This window comes from Quercus lobata, chromosome 5, assembly GCF_001633185.2.
Source record: "Quercus lobata isolate SW786 chromosome 5, ValleyOak3.0 Primary Assembly, whole genome shotgun sequence".
Classification (NCBI taxonomy): Eukaryota; Viridiplantae; Streptophyta; class Magnoliopsida; order Fagales; family Fagaceae; genus Quercus; species Quercus lobata.
In genome coordinates, this window is record NC_044908.1 from 25,561,948 (window position 1) to 25,571,827 (window position 9,880).

At 31.8% G+C, this 9,880-nt stretch overlaps 1 long non-coding RNA gene across 1 annotated transcript; it reads right to left on the reverse strand.

Moving 5' to 3' along the window:
* Positions 1–3,179: 3,179 nt before the first annotated feature.
* LOC115989172 lies at positions 3,180–7,559 on the reverse strand. Its single transcript, XR_004091834.1, has 4 exons — positions 7,235–7,559; positions 5,638–5,799; positions 4,867–4,956; positions 3,180–3,289 (listed from the first exon to the last, which is right to left on the reverse strand). It is a non-coding gene; the product is annotated as an uncharacterized LOC115989172 (long non-coding RNA).
* Between the last annotated feature and the right edge of the window lie 2,321 nt (positions 7,560–9,880).

Sequence of the window (9,880 nt, forward strand, 5' to 3'; positions counted from 1 at the left end):
CGTGATCAGACCGCTTCTCACAGTTCTCTACTTCCCTTTGATCTGAACCTTAAAAAAAAAAAAAAAAAAAATAAAAAAAAAAAAAAAAAAGAAAAACGGATCCTCATCGACCAAACCATACCGAGCTTTGGGCCGACTGAACGAGCCGATGCCAACAAACGGAACTTGATGACCTTTCTGACGCCGGTGCGGTGACACAGTCGGAGCTGATTTTCAAAACCAACCCATATATAGAAATAAAATTAAGGGAAAAAAGAGAAAAACATTCTTAATAAATTACTAGAAAGAAATCCTACTTATGCCCCCCAACACAGAAGGTAATATTTTCTTGGTAGATTACATCTTAGCGTCGCCATTAATGCTTCTTCCGTATCTGCAGAAGAGAGAGCAGAGTTAAGCTTAGAAACTGACGAAGAGAAAAGAAAATACTGAAAACTGAAAAGTAGAGAAGAATGAAGTAATCAGATAAAATTAAAAGAAAGTGGAGGTAGGTGGGCATTAAAAGAAAGTGGGGGGTAGGTGGAGGTAATCAGATGGCAATGCCACGTTTTGATTTCTTAGTTATTCAACTTTTTTTTTTTTTTTTAGTTTTATAAAAATTAGAGTGCCACGTTGATCTAAAAAATATAAAAACAGAAAACCACTACACTTTTTTTGATAATAAGTCCACAGTTAACCAAAAAAAAAAATATATACATATATATATATATATATATTAAGAATACTCCTCTTTTAAGTTTAATTAATTTATTTATATTTTAAATAATTATTAAATTAATTATGACGCCATCACAATTCGACATCGGTTCAACCTCGATTCGACCTTAAAAACCTTAAACCTCTTCCTTTTACGGTTCAATGAACGGTCCGGATCCGAAAACCTTAATTACATACACCTTGCTAATAGCATCGCCTTCTACTCATCTAACGTGAGACAGAAAGAATGGAAGGTTTTTTTTTCTTTTTTTCTTTTTTGTTTTTATACTAACTTCTTTTACCGGTATCCAGCACTCACTAAACTTATTCAAATGGTCAAGATTAATACCACTAGAATCTAAGGCATGGATTTGAGTGTGTACTCTACCCACTAAAAATCATGAGGTACTATAGAATGACTCGAAGAAAGGGATGGGGATGGAGACTAGAGAGTTAAATGATGTTTGTTTGTTTTTTCCCTCTAGTTAATAAGGGGAGTTAATGAAAGCACTAATTTCTAGGAAAAAAAATTGACATAGTCGTGAGTGTTTTTTCACTGCTTAAAAAAAATTGGTAACTCTAGTGAAGTTACCATTAATGTTACTTTATAAAAGTTATACTTTTTCTATACTACAGATTTTTAAAAACTTTAATGGTTGAAAAACAATATTATCCATATCATCATTAAATGTTTATTAATTTCTACCACCTCAAAGTACCGGAAAATTATTAGGTACTCTTGGAGTACTATAAATGTATAGTTTCTCATCTCACATGAATGGTGAGTCTCACCATGAATTTAATTAGTAAAACCCACTATTCTTGTTAAAAGAGGGAGTACACATTTATGGTACTTCGAGAGCACACAATAATTTCCCCAGAGTACCTACTTAATAAGTTCTTTCTCTCTCTCTTATTTATTAAAATTGACCATCCTAATTTAAAGAGATATTTAATAACTTCTATTTCTCTCTTATTTCTTAAAATTGATCATCCGAAAGAGATATTGAAGTAAAAAAAAGGAAATTATATTTTGTCCCCTTAAACCATGTAAATGCACACTTACTCACCTTAAACTATATCCACTCTTACACTTACCTCATTAACTATGAAAATGCACATTTTAGTCCCTTAAACTATACCATTTTTACACTTTCTCCCTAAACTATATCACATTTTACACTTACCCCCTAAATTATTAGAGTACACACTTACTTCCCTAAAAAATTACCTATGGGTTGGGGTGCAAAAGTGTTACATGGGTGATAGTTTAGGGGTAAGTGTGCATTCTTAAACTAATTGCTTTAGTTCGTGCAAAAATTTATGTCTATTTTAGCATAAGAACTTACATTTTTCTATTTTACATACTTACTTTTCAAAACACCCCATATTAAATTATTTATTTTACACTACATATCATTAAAATATCAATTTTTCTTAATTTTTTTTAACTGTTTCTCTTTTTTCACATACAACAACTACCAATTACTCTCCTCCTTAATCCTTGAGATACATAAAGAAAGAATAAACAACTAAAGAAAAAATGAATAGTATTAGTTTAAATTTACACGATTACTTTAACAAACATGTAAATTTATACAACTATACATAGATTGATGTGGGTTATTTTTAGGCAAAACTGTGTAAATTCTACACATTTTTCTATTATACACAGACTGATGTGAATGCACTTATGATATAGGGGAGAAAGTGTAAAAGATGTAATAGTTTAGGGGTTAAGTACACATTCGCATACTTTAGGGGGTAAGTGTGAAAGAAAGTATAGTTTATAAGAGTAAAGTGTAATTTCCCTACTAGGAAAAAAAACCTGCATATGATAGAATTTTTATCAGAGAAGAAATTTTGCACTGGTATTGTTAACAAACTACAATCTACATAACATGATTTAGTAGTGTTGAAGGTTTATTGTGGGAGAATTGGTGTTTTGTTATGCCAGGAAATAGTGTGGGAATATTACTATTGAAGTTTCACATGGAAACCTCTTTCTCTAAATCATTGTGTATTGTCTGTGTAAAATGACAGTAATTTCCTTTGCTTGATTTGTAAAAAGTGTTAGCTTATTAAGAGCCTATTGGTAGCAAATTTCAAATAATAATTTTTAGTATTTAAATGCTGAAAACTGTGGTTCAAAAAAAAAAGTTTTTGATAAGGATGTTTTTATTAAAAGTGTTTGTTAGGACATATGTGTTTCACATGTTAGGAATATATGTCACTATTTTATATAATTGATTAAGTTTTTGACAAAATGCACTTTACTTGTATTTAAGTAGATTTAAGATGTGTTTAATACTTCAAGTAACAAGGTTTCATGTTCAAGTGTTAAAGTCATACAAGTTTATCCAAGATTCAAGTGTGAAAAGTGTTATTCATTAAAGCTCGACAGCTAACATCCATCGAGCCTTGAAGAGTTGTTCCAGCCCGTGGCTCAACAGCCACGGGCTGGAACAACTCAATTTTTCAAGACTATTTTTCATCCAATCCGTGAATTTTCCAGTTCCCACCAAGAAAGTCACCATTTTTCCTAAGGTAGTTCAAGTAGTAGCGAATGTCAGCTGCCTAGGATGCATTCATTCTGTCCATAGGATGCAAAACATATGTTAGCACAATTAATCATTATTAGCATCATTGAGCCATAACTTTCATTATAGAGCCAAGATATCAAGCACCAAGAGAATCACACAGCTAAATTATTTTCTATTTAACTCAGCTTTTGCTAGATAAAAAGAAATTTATTAATTCCTTAAATTTAAAAAATAAAAACATAAAAAAGTACTCCCATCTCACTACAGCAAATTCCTACAACAAGTACTTGCCTCGTGCATCTAGATATACCCAAAGAAAAAAAGTAAGAAAGTACGAGAAAACAAACCTGAAAAGGAAGCTAAGACCGACCAAAGTAGAGCTCAATAACTTAGTCATGTTTATTGTAGTGTTATATAACATAAGGACTACTTCATATATTGACTCCCAGCATCACATAAGGAATTATGCAATTCAAATCTATCCAAACACAAACTTAAGTTCAAAAATACTAATGAACTGCTGAAAGTAAAAGCGAATCACCCTTCTGTTTGGTTCAAGTTCACAACATTTAAGCTTACTCCCATGAAAAAATAGCAAGATTTGCCAAAACACAACCAGGACATACAACATAAACAAACTTCAAGCAATTAAACAGAATAATTGCGATGAAGAAAAATAATTCAATTAGAAAATAAATGATGAATATAAATCACTGTACCAATTTAAACTATAGACATGAATAGTTCATTAACACACTAGTACACACACTTACCCACTCTGTTTTGAACTTAATCAATTTGACTTGCACCATAAAACTTTGAGTTTTTTGAGAAATGTGTGAAAGGAAAATCAGAGAAATGTAGAGAATCCAAGAGTTTTCTTAAGTTAGATTTTGATTCAATAAATCCCAAAATAAATAAATAAAACACACACAAACACACAAAGGGGGGCATATGTGGATCCACATATGCCAAAAGTGTTTTCAAACTATTGGTGTCAATATGCAATCAAGGAAACTGTTGAATTGAACCTCATGGCAAATTTTAATTTACTAAAGAAAAAACATGAAAAATTAAGTGGCCTCTCTAAAGCCTTTGTTAAGTTCAGCAAATTATCAACTGAGAATTAATGCTAATTTGTATGTTACTAATTAGCAAAGGGGATTTTCAAAAACCAAAAGTGAAGCATGGATATGATGTATACACAGTTTCTGCATAAATTAGCGTAAGGCCTAAGAATGAGGAATCGACATTCTTATCATAGAAACAACTAGCTAAATACAACCAGCTATATAGCATAGAAAGAATTCAATACAGACCATCCTAAATACAACCAGCTATCAAAGAAACAAACAGTTTAGATTCTAGAAAGGAATTGAAATTTTTTCATAATTAACCTCCACAAGGTGATTACAAATGATTGAGTGTTGTACCAACCTGACTAAGGTCTTAAAAAACATAGTTTCTTTACCATTTTATAGACACTACAATAAGACTAACATCTGAAGTCAAATCCTGAAAAATTATAAAACATGATATACTAATTGAATGTGCTAACAAAACTCTATCATCACATACAATTATGGACTCTGCCAATTCAAGGTTGAATAATTTAGAGAGTGCATACCTCCTCAGTGCTGCATAAACTTCAAAAAGTTCAGTGATACATGCACCAATTGTTTCACACCTCATAAGAATTCACCTCAACAAGACCACACTGTGATACAAAAGCAATAGGTATAAAAAAATTCATTTCCTTTTTCTTTCTTGTTTCAAAAAATTAGGCATACAACATACATATCTACATGTTAACCGAAATGTCAAATATAATGAATGAAATCCCCCAACTTTCAATCTAAAAGTTTATAATCTGTTTAATATAATAGAAGTTTTACCAACTTCAAGTTGGGGATATAAGATACAATAAAACCAATTTGATGCAAAGTCAGGGCAATTCTCTATGGAGTTCCATTCTAGGCAATTGGCTGCACTAGCATGTAATGTGATTTAATTAGGCTTATGATATTACACAGGATGTGATCCTATAAGCCTTAGCTGACTTATAACCCAGACTAACCATAAGCATGCTCACAATTACCAGACAAGAAGCTTATAAATTTACACACGATTATCTGGAATTGGGGATGTTAACGTTTCTATCAATCCAATCAAAGAAAAAATGACAGAAGCTTAAACAGTATAACAGCAGTAATAGTTAAGAAGATTAATAAAAATGGATCATCTTGCTTTATAATTTTGTGTCATGTAACTAAGTAGTAATTGCCAAAGAAGATTAATACCCTGGATGAGAGGAAAATCATGAAAACAATATATTATAGAAATACTGTCTAGCAGCACATAAATGGATGGTAGAACATAAAGTTAAGAAGAAACTTACAATGTAAAATATATTAAATAAGAAGACAAAAAACGCATGTATTGTATGGTAAACCCAAGGCTCTGCACCAGGAGAAGTTTCAGGGTTCAGTATCTCCTTCACATGCAACCAGGAAGGTGATCCAAGGAGACTGCCATGAATAGCTGGTTAGTAGTAAATTCTCTGTCCAAAACATGGTTAACAAAAAAAAGTGTCAATGAAACAATTATATTACCGGCTACCATTATTTAGTGCTTTGAATCAATGGTTAAGTATATGGTGAGGACAACTTCCACTAGATTGTTACCTATGGCATAGTATTAGTTAATATTCAAGCAATCAAACATACAACATTTGATAGTAGTAACAAAAGGCAGAGCTATAGACTAACTCTTGCCAAAATAATCTCATCAGTCAATGTTGTGGAAAAATAAATAAAACTAGGATAAAGTACACTTGTGTAATGTATATTTGTGTTTGGTAATGACACAACAAATCAATCAAAGCATCCATCACGCCTCCAACAACCTCAGTTATGCAGCAACTTAAGTTAAGCATTATTGCCACCAACCATGAGTATTGATCAAGTCAGCATAAATCCTGAAAATCAACCACATATAAAATAGTTGCTATCACTAGTGAAATTCGATAGAGTGAAAAACCTGACTTGGGCATTATATAATTCAATAGATAGAAAATAGATCTTTTATATTTTTTTTTTTTCTTTTTTTATTCCTAGTGCAATTTGAAACCTTAGTACCATAACACATTACCAACAAAGCACTGAGCTATGGTTTTGCCATTTCATCACTCAAACCATCTAAAATTGATACCAACATAGGTCTTAACAAATCCGTGACACCAATTGAAAAAAAAAAAAAGCATGCCCAGCAATAATATATTTCACCAAATCAAACTGAAATCATAGCAATTCATGATTTAGATCACACCCTTTCTAAAGTGGCGCACTTCTTTCCATGTAAATTTAACCATATTGAACAAATAAGGTCCTCTCTATATAACATTCCTATAGTTCTCTCTGTTCAAGAAATTGTGCAGTGAAGCAAACTCTAAAACCGGTGACAGATTCCATTTAAGTCCTCCCCACATTCTATGCGCCAAGTAAAAATTAATATAATAGATTTTTAATTGCCACCATTTCCAAATGAAAACTATTTCATTCTCATTCAATTCCAATGCATCAATTTTACTAAAAAAAAAAAAATTCAAACTTACAATCAAAAAAAGATTTTATATACAAAATTGAATCAAGCTAAAGCATCAGATTAGACTTAAAACAAAAATGAACCAGGAAATGCATAGCAAAATGAAGAAAATGAGAAATAATGTAATCCACACCTTCTGCTTTTTTAAGCCAGGGATCTATTTTGAATCAAAGCCAGTTTGGCATGATTCCAATTCCTAAGTATCCAAACCCTAGCCCCTAACTTATACTATTGCTTTCTCTCTGAGCCCCTAAAACACTAGGACTACGCAAAATTGGACTAATACTATTTTTTTTTACCAGTGAAGAGAATGATAGAGAAAACGAGAGAGATCGGGACAAATTCAATTTTTTTTTCTCGGGAAACAAACAGAGGGTTAGATAGAGAGAGACCTGTAATCGAACGAAGAAGTGGAGAAGATGATATTTCCGGCCACCGTGCCCTCAGCTCGTCATCGGAGATGATATCGTCGCCCACCGTGCCTCAGATAGTCGCCGGAGCTAATTCGTCGACCACCGCACCTTTGAGTATTTTGAGAGATACGAATCCACGAGTTTTAGATCTGACTGAATGAAATGTTTTTCTCCTTTTATTTTTCAAATTATGGGCATTGTCTCATTGATTGAAAATTTTGGAATATCTTTATTTTGAGGGTCGCGGGGAGGTGGTGCCGAAAAATGTAATATTTTGGAGCCAAAACTCTCGCGGCAATGCTGCTAAAACTGGTCTGCATTTTTTTAAAAATGGTTGTATTGGCTTATTTCAAGGGTTTTAATGAACCTTGAAATAAAGCGAGCCATACATAATCACTCGTGTCTATTTTCTGTTTGGACCTTTTTAGGAGAGTCGAAAAAAGTGAAGTTTTTTTTTTGTAGTGGAATATCCTGGTCTAACTATGTCTTATATTTTAAATAATACAAATTAACATCAATAACACCACTATAATTTATCATTCTCATACATAAACACAGATTATATACTATTATATGATTCTCAAAAAAGAAAAAAATATACTAATATATATATATATATATATATATAGATATAGAAGCATAGAAATTAAATATTTTTTCCCATTTTATTTTATTTTATTTTATTAGGACCATTCTTTTTTATTTAAATGCTATCTTGAAAAATGTCTATAGTATGCATATTATTAACTCAATATTTTATTTCTAAATTTCATTAGATCTTATTATCAATAGCTTTTTAGTGCATTGAACAGGTTGGCAACTAGATTTATTAATATTTATGTTATTTAGTTGGATTAAAGTGTGTTGATAAATGTAATTGTAAGGGAGTTAAAATAATGTGCATGGTATTTATGCAAATAAATAGATTATAATTGCCACTATTAATCTTGAGTAATTGGTGGAAGTCTAATACAAAAGAAGGCAACGGATCAAAACAAAATCTGTGTTAAAATACTCAAAGGCAAATATGACAAACAACGAACAGATGCAGGATTGGGAAGACATATTGACTTCTTAGATTTGGCGTGAAGGTTACAAATATGCCGGATTGACCATTTCAGACAAACATCAAACAATAAGCAAGGAGCTAGCACAGCCAATGAGCCAACTATAATAGCTAATCTGATGAAGCAAAAGTTAACAGAACAAAGGAGAAATTGAAAGTTGTTTGACGAAGAATCTCAGACAATCATTCTTAAAGTTCAAATTGCAGCCTCACAATGCCAAGATAATACACTTATAAGTGGAACTTTATAGTAAAATCAGTCCACTGGCAAGACCAAAAAAGCAGATTCAACGGGGAAGATATTGATCTTAGGAGAAAACTATGATCATCTAAAATTCATGAAAGAACGAAAATCTTATGGGAGAGTGGATTTGGATGCTTTACCATTATGAAGTTCAATTTTCTAGAAGACATAACTTTTCCTTGATGTCACATGGAAGAAGAATTATGGACCTCATATTAATACAATAGAAGACTAGAATAAGTCATTAACAATACCATGCAAAATATCTAAGTCTAGATAATGAAGAGCAAAAAACAAAGCCCGAGTAAAATTAAAACTGTACGTTTTTAGACCCCTTAAACACAAGTTGTTTAACCTAATATTAAGCCAAGTTAATTAACAAGTTCATTAATAAGATCTAGGTTAAACACATTCAAGTCATATCATGTAAATAATGCGGAAATATAAAGAACACACGATATGATAACCCAGGAAAACCAAACCGGTAAAAAACCTGGAGATGATTTAACCTAACTATCCTCAAGGTAAAACAGATCCACTATGAAAGAATTGAAGTTTGTACAATAAGACTTAAACCACTAACATCTTACTGCTACCTCAAGTAGAAAACTTACTACCATGATCACGTAACAGCTCTGAGTCTACGAACTACTTTTTTCTTTGATCCACAGCAACCACAAGTTCTCCTACTTGTGTTTTTCTTTAAGCTCTTGAAACAGCAACTAAAGAAATCACCAAGTTCTTGACATCAATCTTGATGTTGATAACCCTAAGTGTGTATGAAGGTAAACACCTCTAGATCTCACAGAAGATTCACACACACAGCATATCAACAACCTCTAAAACGTGGCTAGGGTTTTTCCTTTTATACTTGAATCAAAACATAAAACCCTACAGGTCATATGGGCTTGGACTGAGTTGGAAATTCTACAGAAAAAACAATCTGCATAAGGTTCAATCGATCAAGTCTAATTTTTTATCAATCGAGCCTTGTAGATTTAGTCCAATAAATTCTGCAATCACTCGATTCCAACTTTACCCATAAACACACTTTGAGTAGCCTAAATCTAGACTCTAAATTTTGATCATGATTTGCCAACATATTACACATTGAAGTTCTAATACATTTAATTCCTAAAGTCTTAGAACCTAACAAAAACAAATATGTATATATATACCCAAAAAAATATAAATCAATAGTAAAAACTTCCCCAACAATTTATAAAACAATGAAGGGGTTCCAGAATGATACTAAAGAGAAATTAAAAACCAATGTAATTAATAGACCAATAAAAGATATATGCTAGCACAAGGT